This window comes from Pteropus medius, unplaced genomic scaffold, assembly GCF_902729225.1.
Source record: "Pteropus medius unplaced genomic scaffold, Ma_sr-lr_union100, whole genome shotgun sequence".
Taxonomy (NCBI): Eukaryota; Metazoa; Chordata; class Mammalia; order Chiroptera; family Pteropodidae; genus Pteropus; species Pteropus medius.
The window spans coordinates 5,081,329-5,104,412 of NW_024354502.1; the positions used below are offsets into that span (position 1 = coordinate 5,081,329).

A 23,084-nucleotide genomic window follows, 5' to 3' on the forward strand; every position below is an offset into this window, starting at 1 on the left:
GAGATGACCTTGAAATCCCAGAATATTGAGAAAATATTTGAGTCCCTAGGAATTCTTGTCAAGATAATTTTAAAAATATTTTTATTTTAGAGTAGTTTCCATTTACAGAAAGTTCCAAAGAAAGAACAGAGTTCACATAAACCCTACACTCACTGTTCCCACTTATTGACATCATACATTACTATGATACACTTGTCACAATTAATGAACCAATATTGATATTTATACATTATTAACTAAACACCTAATTTGGATTTCCTTAGTTTTTCACTGATATGTCCCAAGGTCCTTCCAAATGGCTTCTCCAGCAAAGTGACAGGCACCACTTTGATTCCCATTTCATTGGCCAAACCAAGTTCAATGACTCTGGGAAGACGGGGGACTGCAAATCCACAAAGCGCATGGAAGGCCGAAGAAATAAAAATATTTTGGTCAACAGTACTGTAAATACTATAATAGCAATTCACATGTGTACTGCATTTTTATAATTCACAAAGTTTTTCAAGAGCGTATATTGTGTTTTATTCTAACATCAGAGATAAAGGTAGCAGGAACTTTGGAATGGAAGGCTCCACGATTAAATAGCTTGTTCAGGGTTGCACAGGTAGCAAATGGCTAATCAAAATTTAAACCCCAAATTTTTGACAATATTCTGATAAAAATATTCTTCCCTATACACCACAAATGTCTCCTGCCTTCATTTGCTACTCCTTGTTCTCAGTGACCTAGCCAGAGACATCAAAAACTCCAGAGCAAGGGTCAGCAAACTTTTCTGTAAAGAGGCAAATAGTAAATGTTTGAGGTCATGCAGGCTACGTGATCTCAATCATGACTCTTCAGTCCTGCTATTGCAGAACAAAAAACACCAGTAGAGAATACATTAGTAAATGAGTGTGTTTCAATAAAATTTTATTGACAAAAGCAGAGGAGGGTGGGCTGGATTTGAAGCAGGGTCATAGGTTGCCAATGGCGGTCCTAGAGACTGGAATCTGCACACGACCTGTAATATACTGATATATGTACTCTGTGATATGTGCAACTCAGCATTCACTGCTTTGCTCATCTCATCACTCTTTAAAACTCTTTCTTTGTCAATGCTTTTTTAATCCTTATGATTGATCGTAAGAGCCTCTATTCCTTGTTAATCTCCTGTTAACATCTTTCTATATCTCATTGTAACTTGACAATGATCTCTACCCTAAAAGAATTGCTTACCTGACCCTTAAGAAGGAAAATGTATGCCGATCAAGATATTTCAAGGTGGCAAAGTACAGGAAGTTGAAGAAGACAGATATAGGACCAGGGGCAGTTGAAGCTATAAAGGGTTAGCAAGGAACATGCTGAAGCTGGAAAAAAAATATTCTCTAACCTTTCTTTTTATTTTTTTCCCCTGTGATTTAAAAAAATATTTATAGATAGAAATCCTGTGTGGTCTTTATCACACATAACATATCAACAAAGATTGGAGAAGCCAAAAACTGTGCTATAGAGAGTTTTTGAAAGGCTTTCAGGCTGTATTTATATAAATTACTTTCCTCTCTTCTGTAATCACAATAAAAGACTTGGATTGAAACCTTAAAATATTTTCACTATGGAAATATAGTTATATACAGTTTGTAAATAACAGCATGCTCATATGCAAATTATACATATGTTTATATATTTTTACATATATGAGCATACACTTATCTATACATAAAGCAAAGTTAGAATTTTAAAAGAAAACCAGGTTGTTGGGATGTAAAATCTAAGGAGATGTCCCCATATGTGTGGAGTGTACTTAACACAAAAAATAGTTTCATGATTAATGAACAGGAGAATAATCTCTTTTTAAAGAACATCCTTGGCTCACTCAGGGCTGTATTTAACCTCCTCTTATATTCTGTACTTGTTCAGATGACTGAACAGAACCTCTTTAGGACTTAATCTCAAATCCAGCTATGAGAATTTGGTGGATTAAAATTAGCTTCACGTTCTTGGCAGCTCTTCCCAATAAGTTTATTTTCCCAACTCTTGACTCTGGGCTGGACTTGTAATATGCTTTGTTTGACCAATAGAATACAGTGGAAGTGCTGTCGTACAGCTTCTGAGGGGACCTCAAGAGGCCTCGTAGCTTCTGTACTTGTATCCTCGGAATATTCAGACCATGTGGAGAGAGAGGCCAGACAGTAGCTAGCACCAATCACCAGACATATGAGTGAAGCCTTGTTGGACTATCCAGTCCCAAGTAAACAATCAGTTGACTGTAGACATGTATGTGACCCCAGGTTACCCCAGCAGAGCAACCACCCAGCAAACTCAACCCACAGACTAGGGAAACATGATAAATAATTTTAATTTTAAGCCAAATGTATTGAAAAACAAAATGTGGTAGTTTCAGAAACCCTTAAACATGTTTGGTTTCTGAATTAGCTCAGGTCCTCCAGAATAGAAAAGATTTCTGAAGCTAATTTTTTTAACTTACTTTTGCCAACTTAACATTTAATGGCCTGCCTAACTTGCCTGTCTTAGTTTGGCAACTCAAATTTAGTTTATGGAACTTGCCCTCAGCAATATGTTTAAGTACTTTTGTTTTCAGTGCCAAAAACTCTCAGTTCTTGAATGATATTTCTAGGAGTATGGCTTAGCTGTCAACCAAAATGCCTTTCCTCTATTGCATTGATCTCATGCCAAGACGGTAAGGTTCCCAAAACTCCCTGAACGCTTTGATTAATTTTAATTACAGTGAAGTCTATTGACATAAAGCTAAATACCAGTTCCAATAGGAACGGTGTTGCCAAGCATTATCAGAAACCTTGAGAATCCAGGAGATGTGGCTTCCAAAAGCAAAGCCCATGGAGTGGACTTCTTTGTCCACCGACACCTTCTCAGAGACCTTCTTTCTGTATCATGTTTGAAGGACAATTTTTCATTCTCCAGCTTTGTTCAGTCTCTTCTCCGAGTGGCATCTCTTCAGCCTTCTGATATTTTGTCCTAGTTGTGAAGCTTTTCTGTGCTTCTGAGATTAAGAGAATTCACCTGTAAGACCATTATCATTTAATACTTCCGCATCAGAAAGCTACAGAAATACATAGGAGGCAAAAAAAAGGGACACATCTAGAGCTCATTTCTCAGAAGGTCACCATCCCACTATCCCTAGACTGTCACAATCACCTTCTCTTGGCAGTGACCATACCCTAAATATCTCTGTTGCCCTGGTCCAAAGCATAATAACTGATAACAGTTGACGATCTGGTGTTTCTCTAATGGTGGTGAGAGAAAAGACAGTTTCACAGAATGGGGTTCTAGTCTCCAACATGCTAAGAGAATTCTTTCTTTCTCAGGCACACCCAGTAGGAGTTGATTCTGATTTCATGAAAGACATAAAGCTTAAGCTGGGTTCCAAGCAATGATGGCAAAGAGAAATTAAGTGCTTGGAAAACAACAGGTTGCCTACAAAATAGAGGAGACGGGTACTGTCAAGGAGTTTAGGGTGAGGTAGGGCCCGATGGCCAAAGACAGGGAGAAACTCTGCCTTATTTGAATATGATATTGTAATTCCAAAGGAGTAGAGATAACATGAGGGTATCATTGATTAGAGAGAACTTTAAACACCTCGGTAAGAATCATGAACTTGATGTGGAATACCCCTCCTTAAATTTTATGTTTTCTAGGAAGCTTTACATAGTTTTCCTGTTTGATTTAAGAGCCAGTCCTTCATTCTCCCTTGGTTACGTTTTTCACAAGATAACGTACATGCCAACTCACTTGCCACTTTCTGCCAGTGAATTATAAGCAACTCAAAGACAGAGATAATGTGTCACTTTTTGTAGGAAAGAAAAAAAAAAGGAGGCCAGGAGATAGACAGGAAGATAGTTAAGAACGATGCAAGATATTAGACTTCAGAGTCAAAAAAATCCTCTAAAGACATGTCACATACTAGCTTAGCTCTTAAGAAAGCCAATCAAACTATAATTCTTAGGTTTTTTCATCTAAAAAATAGAGTTAATAACAGCTATTCAATCATCTTCAAAAGATAATTTAGGATATCAAAGGAGGCATTGAATATAAGAGTACTTTGGAAACTGTAAAACTGTACAAAAGCACCTTGTTATTTCTGGGTTCTTCGGTAAAGTAATGCCATTATAAATGCAGTATTTGAGAAAATTAATATGTTATGAGAAAGAAAACCAGCTCTGGCTTTATGAATGGTCATGAAGAAGCTATTTATACTAATAAATTATAAATAAGCTGTGTGATCAACATTAGAAAGCTACTGAAATAAACATTCACTGAGTTGTAAATTAGACTATCGCATCGCCGAAATAATGATGTAAAAGAATTTTAAATTGAGAAATTTGTACTCCTACATGAAAAAATTTCAAAACATTATTAACAAATTACCATCTATACAAGTGCATGTGTGTATGAGCTCACATGGATGTGTGTGTGCAAAGACATGTAAACAAGTGTAATAACGTAGTAAAATTATAGGTTGTTTTTCTTAGTTTTGCCTATCTTTTTTAATGAATAGTTTATAAGTTACAAGTGACAAAACATGTCCCCTCTTGTACCATCAGCCCGTGTTAATTCTGTAACCATGGCCTGGCTTCAGGTGAGGCTGGGAAAGGAGACAGCTATTACTTTCAGCTTTTATGTAGAACGGAAGCTTTTTCAGAAAAGCACAAGAGGAAGGGGTGACTGCTGTGTGAGCAACTGATGTTCTCTACCACAAAAATGTAATGATTGTGCAGTAATTTATTTTTTAAAGAAAATGATTCGAATAACAGAACACATCCTGTGTGAGAGAGATTGGAACGGGGTGGCAGAACCTCTGCTTGTGCTTTGTCCTGGCTGTCTACATTCTCAAACCCACTCTCCAGAGCAGGGAGGGGAAGGACTGTGAGAGGTCAGGAGATGAGTTTCGACCAACTCTCTATCCTCCATCAGGCGTAGTGCTTAGAGTGTTCATCTCCTAGTCTACGTAGAGTGACGTGTCCTTCCTGGCTCTGAAATGTTACGTTTCTGTGAGTACAAGAATATACACCCTGGCCACCAACAGTCATATAGTCTTTCTTTCAACATGTATTAGTTCAGAACACAGGGAGTGTCTAACTCTTTTCTAAGGACTGCCTGAGGCTATGATGTGTTGCACTACGCGCTCGGGTTTACTAACTAGTTTATGTATCGCAACAACCTTGCGAGGCTAAAAAATAGCATTTGTGATTTTGTAGATGAGGAAAGGAGGGTCAGGGAGGTGAAATAACTAGGAAACCATAGAGAGGCCTTCATATCAGGTACATCTGACTCCAAAGGCAGTGCTTTTCCCACATATTGTGCTTCTATGTTTCTGAGCTTGTTTTACATAATAATTTTTAAACTCATTAGGGCAGATGTCTGTCTTGCATGGGATGTGGAATGTACCCAATAATTATTTATTAAGAAAAACGTGAGAGAGGGAGAGCGTGAAGGAGAGAGAGAGAGAGAGACAGAGAGAGAGAGAGAGAGACAGAGAGAGACAGAGAGAGACAGAGAGAGACAGAGAGAGAAATGGAAAGAGGGATGAGAGGGAAGAAGAAAGGAAAGAAGAGCAAAGAAAAACAGAAGCTTTCAGGACAATGATGATTCAAATGCCTCTTCGGCAGAAAGGGATAGATACATTGAGGTTGAATTAGTGTCATTGTTCGGCATTTTCCACATAGGTTTGATGTCATATTCTTCCCCTTTTCTAATAGGGTCTGTGGTGGGAGGCTGAGGGGGAGACTGGTGATTGTATTTAATTATGTTCAAAGAAAGTTACAGAATACTCAGCAGATGTTAGGCTTGCAGCTAGGATCCCATAACAAATGCTGCTCTGCTATCTCGCCTTCCACATTATTGCACCAAAGCAGGTCCCAGAAAATGCCCAGCAGACACATTGGCTGGGGCAGAGTGAGAAAAGATAACAAATCTTAAGGAAACATGTTGCCTATTATTCCTCCTAATGAGAGCTGCCAGGGTGTATGTACACTGAGCAGGCCTCAGGGCTGATACTGGAACACAAAGGATCTTAATGCATTCCACACAAAGATGTCATTTGCAATCTGGAGCAACAAAGGAGATTGAAGCCTGGGAAGGTAGGCCTTGTTTCTTGATACTGTATATTCCAGGAAGACAAATAACAACCACAGAGTTTGCTTTCCCAAACCCCATAGGCATTCGAAAGCAGCCCAGTTGACTGCAATTAGGATACTCCAGCTTTTAAGAGCCAAATCTCTCAGCAGGCGGTGGGATACTGTTTGGGCATGTTTCAGATTTGCCGTGGAGGGAGACTCTGAAGGAAAAGAAAGGGAAAAAAAAAACACTAATGATTTAAAATGCACAGCCACCTCAAGGGGGTCTCTTTGGCTGCCTCCCAGATAGAACAGGCTAGTTTCACACTTTATATGAAAAAAAAAAGATCTTCTTTCTCATCTTATCAAACTAGGCCCATCTTAGAGGTCACCTACACATGGCTCCCCTACAAGCTAATATTTCATTTATCTCTCCAAATAAAGGCTTTTATAGGTCAGGCTAGAAGTTCTAGGGCCTTTTATCCCCTAAGATTCACCCTCAATGGATAAAGAGTGGAGTGTGTGGATAAATGTCCCCAGATTCCTCACACTTGGTGGGGACAACACTATGGTATATTCTGCCTTTCAGTGAATCCCAAGCCGAATTGAGCCTTAGATGTCACAGTATGTTATATATAACTCACTCATTTTGACACATACTAATGACTTTCCTTTTTCCCCCTTATCTCCCTTTTCTCTTCTCTCACCTTAATTCCTGAAATTATACTCCAAATAAGCTGCTGGTACCAAAATCCTTGTCTCAGGCTCTGCTTTTAAGAAAAATCAATTTCTGGGAGTTGACCAGGAGATTCCGGGTTTTCATCAATATACCCATTTATAAACCTTGGAAGGCTACCCACTGCCTGTGAGATAAGTAGAAAAATCTCAGGGTGACATCTGTGATGTGACATCTGTGATTCTTCATAGCATTATTCTAAGCTACCTTTGCAATGCATGTATAACCTTTTCTCCACAACACAGCAGAATACTCTTTATAATGTTATTTTTAGCCTTATTGTATAGACTTTCTTCAGTCTGAATTTCTCACTGAGAAGATGTATATTTTCTTTCTTTGTCTTTTTTAAATGACTCTTAACTCAATAAAAATTTCTAAGCTTCTAAAAGTAGAGCGAAGTTCTCCATTTCTAAGGAGCTGCAACCTTTTGCGGGTACTTCTATTAAAAGCATGCGGAGTCTCTCCCACTGAACTCTGAGCGACTACCATTTTCATCTTTGTACTTTAGATTTCTATCACAGTTGCCTAATACTTAAGAGAGGCCCCCATCGAAATGTGTCGTTTGAATGACTCAATGAATAAAAGAATAAACTATCAATGCTTCATTTTCCAAGACAGATGTTGGATGATTCCTCTCCTTTCCTCTCCCATTCTAGGTAAGGGGAAATAATAGAATTTTCCATTCCAGGGTACCTGGGAATTCAATACTTTTCCTCAAGGATAGGTGAATTATAAAATATTGTAATTTACCAGACTGATCACTTTGTTGACATTTTTGGTCTATGTCTTTCTTTTATAACATGTATTTGAAGTACAACGTACTCCCTACTGGTGACTAATACAAAGAGGGTGATAGCTAAGGCAGTGAGCTAGGTGAATGAGATCTGGTGAAATAGTGGGAGATTTGTGACCACAGGACCTAAATTCAGATCCTGGTTTTCCTAGAGATTTTAGTCATTTAAGATTTCAGCTTCTATATCTATAAAATGGAGATGACATTTAATTTGCATTGACTTTTGAGAATTTTAAGGAAATATTATTTGCAAATGCACTTTGTAAAATGTCATGTGACTATATACACATATGTATCTTTCTATGTACATATATTTAGTTGTTTATAATTCTCATAATTCTAACGATAAATGTTATATGCAAAATAGGCCTTCAAGGGCCAAAATGAGCGTGACTAAAATGTAACCTAGAGATATAGGCCTTGATACGGAGCCAGAAATTTGGGGAGAATTTTGCTTTTGAACTAAATCCCAAAAATTAAACTAAATCCCATACTAATTTTAAAGACCTCTGAGTATGTAATCCCTTTCATTGCTCAGACAGTCTCACAATTTGAATTGGGAAAATTAGGCACTGAACACCTAAATATATAAAGTAATATAAGTCTACAGATTGTTTTAATATGCAGGAACAAATTTCTGTGCTTGAGAAAGCACAAACATAGTTTTCTTTTTCTAACGGAAGTTGATTACAGGACTGACGCTTGATATCTTTTTCATTCTCACAGAATAATTCAAGTGGTTTCCCAGGGTGTTGCAAAATTTAATGCTTCTGGTTGTGATTATTTCCAGGAAGAGGAATTGTTCCTGCAAGAAAATGTGCCAGCAATGCTATATGGCATGTGGAATTATGCAATTCCATACACTGACCAGAATGAGATATTTGTCTGCATATTTAGCAGTTAGGATTTATGGGATCCTGTGTGTCATATGTCTGCCCCACATTTAGTGATACGATGGGATAGAGCAAACAGAAAGATTCTGGGAGAGATGGGAGCAAGAAATAGAGCAACTACAGATACCAGGGGTAAGTCTAGTCTATGAACATAATCCCTCATGAGGGGATGGAATTCGGAGCGGTGACAGTCAGGAATCTAGGTTCCTGGTAGGTACCAGGGAAAATTTGCAATTGGATGAAAATGTCTCAGGCATATAGTCAAGGAGCCAGGGCCAGAATTTTAGTTGCTGGCAACCGACTTGAAAAGAATCAATTCAGATCCCAGTTTTAAGAGATCTCAAATAAAAAGCCAACAGGTATCTGATTACCAAATAAGAGCTATAAATGCAGACAAACGTCTCAGAAGTAGGATAGGACTTGGTAGCAATCAGAGCTTGAGAGTGAGCCCCAGAGGGCTAGTTACAAACTTTCTATTTTGAGTTAGAAAAACCCCTAAGGATGAGGACCAGGTCAAGCCATTAAATTAGGCCGAACTGTCCTGGTTTGGGAAGGCAGTGATAGGCAAGGGCAAGAAGCCAAGCAGAGATTTATTTATATCATGGATACTAAAGAATGAAAATGACAACTGTCCATCAATGGCTAGAGAATCATATCATAAGACATTTTTCTGTGTTTCACTGATCAGTCCTTCAGAATCGCTTCCCACGAGAAATCAGATCTACAAGTATTACTTTTTTTGCTCTTTCCTCATCAATTTTTAAATGGATAAAATATTCTTGCTTTGTTACAGATTTTCTTAAACTCTAAATTCATCGACTCATTCAACAAATGTTTATTGGGTGATTAATACACCTCAGGTACTATGGGACTTTTCCCCCTGGGAAATAATAATGAATAAGACAAATACCTTAATCCTGTCCTCATGGAGTTTAGAATCTACAAAAGGAAATAGAAATGAGACAATAAATCAACCTAATATGGTGGGAAAAATGCTCTTTATTAAAGTCAGGGGAAGAGGGTATTTCTCTAGTGGAGAGATACTGCATTTATTTACAAAAATATCTTGGTGACCTTTCTTAGTATGAAAAAACACATGCTTAGAGTGATTTAGTGGACTTATTCAAGGATTCTCACCCCTGGCTGTATATTAGGTAAATTAAAAAAAAACAAAAAATGATGCTCGAGCTCCACCTCCAGAACTTCTGATTTTATTTCCTGGGCGTGACCCAAACATAGGACTTTTGGTAATGCTCACTGAGCATTTCTTATAGGTGAGCCTAAGAGTATATTTAATTTTTTGTGCTACAATGTAAAAAAAAAAAAAAAAGAAAAACCCACAAAAAACAAAAACTGCATCCCCTACCACCACCAGTACCACTGACCCCCAACTTTTCAGGAGATTTGAAACACGCCAGCATAATTTTTTATTGTCCTCTGAGGAATTCAGTGTTTATATAAGGTGGTGGGTGGTAAGGAGTATTGTCATGTTAGCCACACTGCCCTATTATGGAGTATGATTTTTATCTCAGTTGTTTTCATTAATATTTTATTAACTCAATTATTCTAATGTTAATTGAACGTACCTTTGTGAGACACCGACCTGAGTACTGAAGTGACTGCAAGGCTGAATCACAAAATGCTGTTCCCCTCGAAGCCCCTTGAAACCCCAGTGTGAATTATAAAGGTATAAAAATTACCAAATTATCAAGCAATACATGGTAAATGCCATAAGAAAGTTAAAAAGCTAAATCTCAGAGTAGGGTAAAAAAAGAGGGATAAAATTAGTCTATAGTATTCAACCTTAACATTTCTCTTTTAAAAATTAACATCTGAAAAAAAGTCTTCTGTCATTTGTACCTGAAAGCTCTAATTATGCACCTCTCCCCCCAATGCAGAAATGATCAAAATTTGATTGCCCTTTGAGAACTAAGCAGTAAATCAACTCATCTGGCTGGAGTGATAGTGTGGCAAGTTAGTTCAAAGTGATGTAGTAACGGAGCTAAAAATAGAAAAATAGAGTAAGTAGATCAGAAGAATCATAGGAAAAGGAAAGAAAAACATGAGTTGCAAACAGTGTGGATGTGGAGGGGAATCTTGAGCTTTCCTTTTGACTTTCAGTTTTTCTGGTTTTCACGATTAAGTCAATAATATTATAAAAACTATGTTTGGTGTCAGACGAGTACTGGACTTATCTGGTGATGACTTCGTAAGGTATATAAATGTCTAATCGCTATGTTGTACACCCGAAACTCACATAATATATGTTGACTATAACTAAAAAAATAAATTAAAAAAAAATAACCTAAAAAAAAAAAAAGCCGCCCAAATCTGGAAATGCAGATGACTTGCCACTGAGATAGCGATCTTAGCTAAAGCTGTGCAATAGTGTATCTGCTCCTATTGCCAAGAGAATCACAGTTGTGAGATGCGCCATGTGACATCTGAGTCATCAGACTCCTTACATCTCATTCCATGTTCGTGAAGCAACTTCTGATTAAGCTTTGGCTTCCTGTGTACATCTGTCTACAGAGACTCAAGGGGTTGATTATATAGATTCTGAGTGTATCCAGTTCTCATAAAACTGTGCAGTAGCTTCTGATTACAATTTGGCAACCTGTTTATCTTGACTACATGAAGAAAATATATTGCCTCCATGAACTTGAGGATCTCTGATTGTGTGACAATGATTTCCCATTGTAAATTCAAAAATTGACATTGTTTTTATACATTGGTTTCATAATCTTGGTTCATTTTAATCTATCTCAACAGATGGATCTGTTTATGTCATGACAAAATTAGATATACGAGCCTGTAATATTGAGGTTTAGAGACATGATACATTCAACAGAATGTATATCTCTTTTTTGCAGAAATGATAAACCAGGATTTTGCTATTGTGACAAGACCATGATGTTGGTTATGATGAATTTTTTTTAATCTTAAACTTTAGTTCAGTTCTACCTGGTTCACGAACTTTTTAGCAATCCACAAAATACTGGGTAAAACCCATTTGGGGGAGGTGTTTGTTTGTTTACTTTGTTAGAGCACGGGGTAATGTCTTATAATAAATTCACCCCTAATTACAGTGACTTAAATAAGATAAAAATTCTTTCCCTCAGATAATAGTCCAAAATTCAGTGGTTTGTTAAATGTGAATAAGTTTTTCGACTCCATGAAGTTGTCCAAGGCTGCAGGCTTGTGCAGTGGCTCCGCCACCCTCAAAATGTGGCTTATATTTCTGGGTTAAGGAGGCTAGTTCCTCTGTTTCTGTGTTGCATTTCCCGTAGGTGAGGCAGAGAAGAAATTTAGGGTAAATAATGAAATAGCTTTGTGACAGGAGCTAATAAGACTCAGTTCCTACCTTAGGATAATGAAAAGAATTATACCTACATCATAAGGTTTTTATGAGGATTAAATAAATTAATACATGTGTACACTTTAGCATAAGCACCTGGCTGTATAGTAAGCGATACGTGAGTTGTTATTATTAACGCTACTTTATTGTTCTGAAATGAGGTTAATAAGAATAGAAATTTGAATCAGAGAGTGAATATGCATGACTGAGTAAACTTTAAAAAACATAATTGTTTCTGTTATTTTATATTTGGAAAAACAGCATTATCACATCTTTTGTCATATGTGATATATGTTCATGTGTGAGGCTAAAATGAGTATTTTCCATATATTCTCTCATACTTTAAGTTTTAATGTTTTTAACATTAAGATTTCGCCACAAGTGGTATTTGTTTTTTTCTTTTACTAAATTTGTCCCCTTCTTTAGAAGTTAATCTCTGCTTCTGAAAGCTTTGCTTTCTCCTTCTTCCCCTTCCCTTCTTTTTCTCTCTCTCCCTTTTTTCTCTTTCACTCTCTGTCTCTCTCTCTCTCCACACACACGCACAAGCGCACACACACACATACACACACACACACATACACACACACATACACACACACACAGAGGTGCTCTGTGATGCAGGCAGAATAGGTGGCTCAATATTATTTCAGAAATATTTTTGACTAGGACTGAACTGGAGACTAACATGATTCGAAAGACCACTAGGATGACAAACAGAGTCAGAAAAATTGCTCTGGAAATATCGAGCCTGTACAATGAGCCAATAATTGTGTTCGGCACTGGGAACTCAGTGGGGAGAACCAATGGGTAGCACTCTTGCTCTGTTAGGTTGTGTGGTCTAGTGGGGATACAGACATTAATGCTAGAATAATACGTGCAAAGGTGAAGTTACAATCAGTTGACATCAAGTTTCCGTCAAGCAGGTAATCTCTAGAGATCTGCTGTGGCGCAGCATTGCATTTACAGTAAGCTATAATATATTGCACATATAAATATTTGCAAAGAAGATTGATCTCCTGTTAGGTGTTCTTTTCACAATTAAAAAAAAAAAAGCGAAACCAGAAACTAAAGAAGTTTTAGCTGCATTCCATTCTATAAAGCCTTGTGGGGATTAGACTGGAGGTTCAGGGATAACTTCCCTAAAGAAGAACAATTGAGCAATAATTATAAATAAAAAGGTTTTTGTTGTTGTTGTTGGCTTGTTTATTTAAAAAATGAATGCAAAGGAGGAATGGGGAAGAGCGTTTCAGCTGTTAGCCTCATGGTCTACTAACATTGTCATCCAAATTACTTCTTAGGATTCTTTGTACATAAGTACACATTATACCACATATTCAATCTTGGAACTTGGACAATAGATAATATCTATAAATTCAACACATTTAGACTCATTTTTCATTAAGCATCAAATGCAAGCCTTAGAGGATTGTTCTGTTGTTATCAATATCTGATCATTGAACTAAAACACATTTTCTCAAAACATCAACTGTTTTATATCTTGTTCTCACATTCTAAACTCACATACAACTATAGCAACACCTACTAATGGAACCAATAAATGCTTAGTAATTAAATGATAACAATAAAAGTAAGATAATTTTAATATAAAAATATAATAAGTAGAATATATTTATAATAAATATAAAATAAATAACCTGATTAAAATTCTATGTTAAAAGAATATAGAACCCATGCAAAAAATTTCCGAGACTTTGGCAGAGTTGAGAAGAAAATAAATTCCCTTGGGTAAGGTAAAGCAAACAACTCTTTGAGGCAGGCAATTTTCATAGTCTCTAACAATTGATGTCTACAAATTCAATAAAGTATGTATTATGTTTACTTATTTTAAAGATATGGAAATTTTCATTTCAGTAGATTGCTATCTAGCTCAAAACAATGCTAGAATTCAGGGATTAAAGCCCTAGAACCTTTGAAGTGAATTCATAACTGTCTGATTCAGGTATCTTCCCCTCACTTCATTCCTGTTTGCTGCCTATACTTACATTCCAAACATGCTAACTCCATTTCTTCTTCTAATTCTCTTGTCCACTAGATTTTCATTCTCCTCTCTTATTAAAAATTGTTTTTAGAAATTTAGAAAAACAATTTAGAAAAACAAAAGAAATACAAACAATAAAATCTCTGTGTTTGTGATCAGAAGAACAATTAAGCAGGTCTGTCTTTATTAGAATTATCACCTTGACCTAAAAATTGAAGCTCCATTAATAGAATCTCAGTATGACCATTTCAGAAGACCAGAAGGCTGTCTGCAAGATGCAGGTTTAAATTAGTGTAAAGTCACCCTCCTCGGGCAATGGCCCAATCTACTCAGGTGCAGAAAAACTCACGAGATCCACCAAGAAAAGTACCCAAGCCACCTCTTTCAAGTTTGTTCTTCATCGGCAGAACTGCACAGATCAAATCTGGAATAAGAAATGAAAAGAATCTCCCAAGGGTGAAATGTTGCCTTCTGTGGATACAATTTAACTAAGGATTTACTAAACACTTGCTAAATAGAATCATCCCCAATCTTTGACATTCATATATGCCTTTCTGGACCCTGAAATAACTGATAGATGATAGATAGATAGGTAGATGATGATAGATAGGTAGATAATTGATAGGTAAATAGACAGACAAATGACAGAGAGAGAGAGAGAGAAACTATAGATTAATACTTTTAATTCTATTGGATGGCATTAGTTTGAATTGCTCAGCCAATATCGCTACCATCAGTAGCAATAGCATCACCACTAACCACCATCATCAACATCTTCAACAGCCCATAAATTTGCAGATCACTGGGTTATTTATAAAACACCTTCATATGGGTTATCTTATTCTCTTTTTTTCCCCTGTCTGTAATCACCTGAGTTAGTCGGGACAATATTTTCCATTTCATTAATGGTAGGTGAAATGGATTGTGTGGAAGTTCACGCAGGTGAACAAAACTGATATAGCATAGCAGAGCTAGCATAACATAGCAAAATAAGTCTTCTGATACAAGTGTTGTAACTCCGAATCTCATGCCGATGACATGTTTTAAAAATGATCTTCTACATACTATTTATTGCTTTCATTTACTCCGTTAGAAGTAATTATGAGTATAAATCTCACAATGTCATTCATAACACTCTAAGTCATTTTAGCTAGTCTCATGGGATGTCTTAAATGTTATTAAATATATATTCGTAACCATTTTTGTCATTCGTGGTCACTTTCTGATCCACAACTATGCCCTTTTCTTATTGTCTTTAGTTATTTTTGCACATTCTTTTGGTGTTCTGAGACCCAATTCCAACCTTAGGGAGGGGGCGGTTCCCTCACATATACACCTCCGACGAGCAATTCTTGGACACCTTGATGGCATCTGAGAATTCAACTAATTATGACACCATCTACCCAGAGATACATCAGATTCCACAGATTAAGTTTCAGTCCTACAAGACTGCATTCCTCTCCCTGCCCCCACACCCCGCCTCCACACACACACACTTCAGATACCAGTCACAAGCCCAGGTTCTTACCTGTACTTCTGATCAACAGGCTATAAATTATTGGTTCCCACTACACCGTCCTTGGGTCCAGTTAATTTCTTAGAGTGGCTCGCAAAACTCAGAGAAACATTTTACTTACTAGATTGCCAGTTTATCATAAAAGGATGTAACTCAAGAACAGCCAGGAAGAGATGCATAGGGCAAGGTATGGAAGAAAGGTGAGGGGCTTCTATGCTGTCTCTGAGCACACCACTCTCCCCATCGCCATGTGTTCAGTAATTTGGAAGCTCACCGAACCAGTCCTTTTGGTTTTTTATGGATGGTTGATTACATCATTGGCCATTGGAAACTAATTCAATCTGCAACCTCTTCCCCCTACCCCACCCCAAGAGGTTGGGGGGGTGAGGGGTCAGACTGAAAGTTCAAACCCCCTAATCACATGGTTGGCTCCTCAGACAACCAGCTCTCAGCCTTAAGTGCTTTCCGATAATCACCCCATTAACATGACAAAAGACACATTTATTGCTCCTACAAGGAGAACATTCCGAGGATTTAGGAAAAAGAGACAAAAACCAAATATATATTTCTTATTATTAATTACAATATCATGAAACACTCCCAAATTTTGCCACAATGTGATTCATATGACATCTCCAAAGTTTTCTAATATACACGTGGAATAAGTGTCATGGTATCAGGTAAGACTTCCATGCCATCTAATACAGACTCTACATACTTCAGAAAATCTTTAGCAGCTTAAGTGAGGTTATGCAAAGTCTAATTGAGAGTTATCTTGTACTTACCAGCCGTCCTACAGGTGTCATCGTTGTCCAGTCTGTAATCCAGTATACCCGAGACCAAATCCTAGCTCCACAGCTCTTTGTAAACTTAGTCAGTGTGTTTCTTCATAAAATGAGAATAAATATTGGGCTGTGAAGATTTAATAAAATAATACACGAAAGCAATTAGCACAATGTCCTGCCTATAGAAAGCAGTCAGTCAATAAATAATAGCATTGACAACACTAAAGTGATCAATAATTTATATTTTCTTTTCTTTAGATGAAGTGAACTTGTCTTTCCCTACAGTTTCCTTATTTGATTCTTGATTTTGTCCTGGAAGACACATAAAACAAACCCATTATATCTTCATGTATTTATAATAAACTACATATAAAAGACAATAAATGCCTTAGCAGGTCATCTAAAATAACTACAATAATAACTACTAGTAATTATGTTTTGTTTTAGTCCTTGCCTTACATTATCTCATATATTTTTGAGAGTCTAGTAAGGTGTTTTTCTAGGTGTTACTATTTTCTGTTTTAATATTTGAGGGTACTCTAGCCTAGAAGTTTTCATGATTGTTCTCATAAGACACAGAAATAAGATTTAAATGAGGACTATCTGGCTGTTCACTTCCCAATGTGATTTTCTACCACCAAGTTAAGCTGGATTTCTGTTTCAGGGAACAAAATACAAATATGTGAGAGACTTGCCATAATTACCTCCATCATTTTGTCAGAAGTATATCCTGAGCACAAGAAAATTTTTTTTTTAATTAATGGTAAAATTTCAGATGTCAATGAGTTACAATGGGAGATATTTTTATTTTGAATGGGGCGATTTTCAGAATCCCTTAACTCATAGGAAAAAGATGCTTCTATACATATATCTGAAGCTGTTTGCCTTGTTTAAAATCTTGGAATGGATTCAGACTATGTTGCTGAAACTGCTTTAAACAAAGAGTTTGGGATTTAGGACTTTCACCAAGCAAACTGACCAACTGAAGGCAGAATACGTTTATCCACGATCATCTTACAACATTTTGAAGACCTAGAACTTGAAGGTGACATTGCGTATGATACAAGTTTACAGTTGCTAACAGACACAGATATTAGACAGTCAGGAAGAGCACAGATTGGATGTTGCAATACATTTGAATTCAATATAATAACAAATGCATCGTTTCTTTGTTAGTGCTAAGATTTTGAACACGAATATAATGGGCCACAAAGTACTAAATCTGAATTTTCACTCAAGAAAATATGTTACCTGAAACTACGAGTTTTTAAAAACAATGACAGTGTTTTTGTTTGTTCGTTTGTTTGCTATTTAGTTCAGTACAAGTAGAGTGCCCAACGGTTCAATTCTTGCCTGGGAGGACAACATGCAGCACTGTAACTCTCTCTTCCTCCTCTTTGGCACAGGCAGTTGCTGTTACCTTTTCATGATACGAGCAAGAGTTCACAAAACAGACACATCTGCTGGAAGCCCTCAGTATGAGGATCACTCTGGGTACGAAACACACGAGAGAGGAATGTTTTGGCACCATCATCACATGTGGTCACAATAACTACAGAGGGTGAAAAAAAGATATGTATTAATGCAAAATACAATTCTGTGCTGAAATGGTTGCATGGCTTCCATAAACAATTGTATTATTTGAAAAATAACAGAGCTGCATGCCTCTGATTTATGTAAAATTTTGGCTGGGTACTTCTATTATTTTAAAGAATTTTTAGTCTTTCCTTCATATTTAATTATTTTGAGAATTGAAGAATACTAAAGAAAGATTATTTTGTCCCAGTGAGAAAAATCTTAATATTATACACTATATATTAGCTCCTCCTTTATAAATAGAAAATTAGAAACAGATTTATTATTCTTTTCAATCTACCTACAGCCAGAATTGCCAGAATCAACCTGGCAGACTGACAAACAAAATTGTTTTTCTAGCAAAACATATATTCTAGGGGTAAATACTGAAATAAGCAGGAAATATATAAGATCATTTCAAAGAATTTTAAGCTTTGAAGAAAATAAAATAATGCAGTGTGAGAGAGTGGCCTTGAGTGTATTCATTTTCTCTTTCTGCATAACAAATTGCTAGACGTTTATTGATTTAAAGTAGCACTGTTAATCATCTCACAGGAGTCTGGGCTCGAGGTCTCATCATCGGGCCGAAATCAGGATGGTAGCTGATCACAGTCTCATGTGGGTCTCAAGATCCTCTTCAAATTGCCATCATGTTGTTGGCAGAATTCAGTTCTTTGCAATTGCACAACTCAGGTCCTTGCTTCTTTGTTAGCTGTTGGCCAAAGGTAATCTCAACATCTTGAGGCTTCCCTCAGGTCTCCGTCATGTGACCAGCTCCATAGCCTCTCTTGAAAATGATTGCTTGCTTCTTCCACATGAACAGAATATTTCTGCCTTCGGAGGTTAAGGCCACCCTAAATAATCACTCTTTGAATTAATTTATAGCCACCTTATTAGGACTTCAATTATATGTGCATACTCTCTTGTATCAAATCATATATAAAGATAATAAATAACATAATTATGACCATAAGTGAAATCCCAATACATTCACAGGTCTCATCCACACTCAAAGAAAGCAAATTGTACAAGGATATGGGTAAATGTGGTTCATCTTCGAATTCTGACCACCACATTTTATAAGTTTACCACATTAATCGGCACAGTCTAGAAAGACTTCCTAGGGAAATAATATTTGAGTTGAACTTGAATATTAAGAAGCAGCCAGCCATATAACAATCATGGACAGAAATTGTGAAGACTTTGCTACAAAAGAAACTTTGGAAGTACAAGAAACACAAAACTCAAGTGCCAAGGGAAGAAGGATCAGATATGAGAGATTGGATAGGTAGCAGCTGAATCATGGAAGTTCTTGCAGGTCACGAAGATTTCAAATTTTATAAATAATAGGTAGAATTAGGGTGATTTAAGCAATGCAGTATTGTGATCTATTTCTTTGTTGTTTCAAAATTTTTCAGGTTGCTTTTTATAATTATTTTTTACATTTGAACATTAGAATTGCTCAAAAGAAGAGAAATAACCACAGGAAATATTATCTCTCTATTCAGTCAGCGAAAAGGATTTGTCCTTTCTTATTAATGTAGGCTACTCTGATTTTCCCCTAGGAAAATAAACAAGGACAAAATACCAAAGTGACTATAGATTTAAAAATTTAACTTTAAATTAAACCATTTGGATAGTATAATTTTTTTCAAAGTTTTTTTCCTAGGTGACTGTACTTTCTAAAGAAGGGAAGAAAGAATAAAACATATTGTATCATTACAGTCCAGTATTACTGTCTGCCTGCCAATTGGTTCCAGCTGCTCACACTGATGTTACATCTGATTTGAAAAAGAACAAAGTTTTGAAAGTAGATATTTAGCCTTTATTTGGACCAATAAAGTATATAGTGTGCTTACTGACTTTTCAAAGTAAGTGAAGGGTAGACTTGGAACTAAAAACCAGATCTGGTTTATGACCTACACTTCTTGCCAAATGCTTTTGGAGGGAAAAAAAACACCCCCAGCATTTATGAAACCTAGACCATATTACAGGTATGAGTATATAGACATTACTCATAAATTTCAATCTTATTTAATCACCTTTACCCTATGATGTAGGCATTACTGTCCTCACATTTTATTTCCTAACCTTAGTGTCACAGGGATCATAAGTGGCATAGTTAAAAATGGAACCTAGTTCTTTTTACTGTAATTCTCCTGCACAAGCATCTTGCTCCTCATGGTGATCTTCTCAGTTAATGCTCTCTATTCAGAGTTTTAAATATGTGTAATTACTACTTCTAATAAAGTTGTATTAAAGCAGTTTTGAAGTTAAATAAATTAGATAGTATGTATTAAATCACATATGTGTAGGTTTCCCAACATTCTTTCATTTTTAGCCTGAAATAGAATTCTTATAGTATTTTTATATTCCCTTGCTATTATAGTACTATAATTTCTATAAATATCCTGGTCTGTCCTCTGCCTTTAGGAGCTTAAGAATATGATACAGAGAACATAAATCATACATTGGACATAATAATATTATAGAGCACCCCAGGGGGCCTGGTAGATCAAACACAAGACTCAGTGTTAAGAAACTTGAGTGGGAACATCTCTTGATATCTCATGCTTATTCTACTGTATGTCTTTCTTGTCTTGTCTTGTCTTTCCTTTCTCTTCTTTTCTTTTTCTTTTTTTTCTTTGTGTTTCTTTTTTTCTTTTTTAACTACATAAGGCTTCTCTTCAGATTTCTTTAATTTCTATTGTGGCTGTGTCTTTAGCTCCACCATTTAGCAAATCTGCCAGTAAAAACATTGTGAATTCATTCTCTGGTTTCGCCATGAGAAATTTTTCATTTAATTTCCTCCAGAACATTTGCATCTTTATCTTGGGCCTGCTCTTCAAATAATCCTTATTAATTGGAATAAACGAGAAGGTAACATTTATAGCAGGCATTTAGGAAGATGCTAAATAAACTAAATGTTAGTTTTGCTTTCCTTTCTATTGCCTTCTGTTCTATCATGACATTATGAGCAAAAGGAGCAAAGAGAAAACAAATGCATTTAGTACTGACTTTCCTTTTGCTTCAAATTTTCCACTTGTAAGAGGAGATATTGATTTTTTGAACAATATAGAAATAGTTTCATCGACTAGAATCAGTAGTCCAGCTGATAGACTTAGATTCAAATGGATTTATTGAGTACGTAAGCACTCTATATACTTCATCTCTTGCAGTACTTACAACTATCCTCTTCATTTCTATGATCTGAATTGAACAGATGAAGGAAAAGAGAACCAGAGACTCAATAAATATCACCCAAGTGAATAAATGATAATACTAATTTGAAATTGAAATTTTAAGTCTCTCTCACTCCAAAAACTCTCAGTAACTTGACCTTTGGCATGTTGCTTTGAGATTTAAATTTCTCAGCTGAAAGAAAAGGGAGGTGGTGGTCATTCATTTCATTCTCAAGTATTTATTTAGTTATTATACCCTATTCACATGCTATATATAGAACAGTACGCTGAACACAGACATGAAATTCAGCCTAATAGGGTGACAAATATTATAATTATACTGAAAAATGAATAACTAGAAACTGATTCTCAATACTGGGAAATGAAAACATGATTCTATGTTTAATTTTTATGGATATAAGGGATGTTGGGATTTGGGATGGTCAGGGAAGACTTCCCTGAAAATTTTACTTTGAGGGCACAGCTTAAAGATAAGAGAAAGTTGACTGAACAGAAGTGGAGTGCGTAGGGTTCCTAGGGAAGTTCTGACGGAGATGGGAGCAGATGCTGGTGGCAAGACCAGCATGATTTTCTCAAGGCCCTGAGTGTTGCCAGTGGAGCTGGCTCCAGTGAAGTGGAGATTTCCCGACAAAATCTTCCCAACCAGTGAGGTTGTTCTGTGGTTTACAGTGAAAGCGAGGCCAGGCCAGCCAGCAGAGAGTGCTTTGTAAATGAGAAAGCACCATGTCAATGTGAAGGTTTGTGAGAGTTTTTGCTGGCTTCTTATTTTAAAAATCTATGACGCTTCTTCCAAACTATTCTTAAAGTCTTAGCGTAGAGTGAAATCTTTTCACGGCATGAAATTGAAGTTTACAAGAGGAGCTTCTGTTTCAGCATTGACAAAGCTGGAGACCAAGTTAGCTTAGCTCCTGGTAGGAAAATGTGCTTCAGAGCATTTAAAATGCAGCTCCTGGCTCTCCTTAAAGAAGCCATCTTCACTCCGATGATACGCGTCCTTAGTTTGACTATTCATACATGTATGCTTCTTGGCTAAAGAGAGGTGAGCTAGAGAAACCCAGGCTGTGTCACGGGCGAAAGAATGGAGGAGAATTTTCTGCACTGGAGAGCAGAGGAAGAGGAGAAATGAACCCTGCACGCTGGTGACTGATGCGTTTGTGGCTGAGTGGTCGTGTTGGAAAATACAGCATGTTCCCGTGTGGGAGCTTCACTGCCTTTCTTCCAGGTTTCATTTCTAGTGAGAACTAGACGCACCCTCTCTTCACAGCAGGACATGAGGATGGACACCCATCTCCACTCTGATCAAAACAACTTTCTTTTACTGCTCGTAGGAGGATTGCGATCTCTTTTCATTCTGGAGCATCTTCCCTGAGGATTTATGGAGCGCTCACTCTGTACCAGCCACTCTACCAGACACTGTAGATTTGGGGACAATGAGAAACCATTTTTGACTTCAGTCTAGTGGAGGACATGTATATGAAAATAAATACCAATCACAATAAAGCAAAGATAGAGAAATATGCAAAGCTCTTGAAGAATCGAGGGGAGAAAATGATTAATTCTGAGGGGAGCACTGTAACATGTGTCAAAAGGGAGGGCCATTTGAGCTGGATCTTGAAGGGTAAGTGGAGTGCAGTAGCCTGGGAGATGAAAACAAGCTTTCTAAAGAGAGAAAGAACAGGGGAGCCAATGAGGTTTGAAAATGCATCATACAAAACAAGGCTGATAAAATAGTTTTGGGCCCAGATTATGGAGAAAGGTGAATACTCTGAACAAAAGATCAAATAACACTCCTGACTTGTTTATTAACATCATTTCCAGTTTGTATATTTTCTAGGCTGAATAAATGTCCAACAGCCAAGGAGTCATTGGTTTCTGCCACTAAATGAACCAGTTCGTCAACATGGGAAGTCTTTTGTGACATTTCAGAAGGAAAAAGAAGAGAAGGAAGGGAGAGAAGGAGGAAGGAAAGAGGGAGAGAAAGCAAAAAGGAGGGAGACAGAGGGAAGCCACATCCCATAATTGAAAGAAAAGAAGGAAGAGGAGAAAATAAAGAAGGAAATAAAAAGTAAGAAATCATTTGGGTCCACTGCCAACAAGAGTTAGGAAAGCTGATTTCTTAAGATAAACTGAAGTAAAACAAAATATGCTCCATATG

The 23,084-nt window shown here is 36.8% G+C and overlaps 1 pseudogene; it reads left to right on the forward strand.

The window, feature by feature from the left end:
• The window catches only part of LOC120595575 (metalloendopeptidase OMA1, mitochondrial-like), a 29,681-nt pseudogene that overhangs the window by 1,244 nt on the left and 5,353 nt on the right, over positions 1-23,084 (forward strand).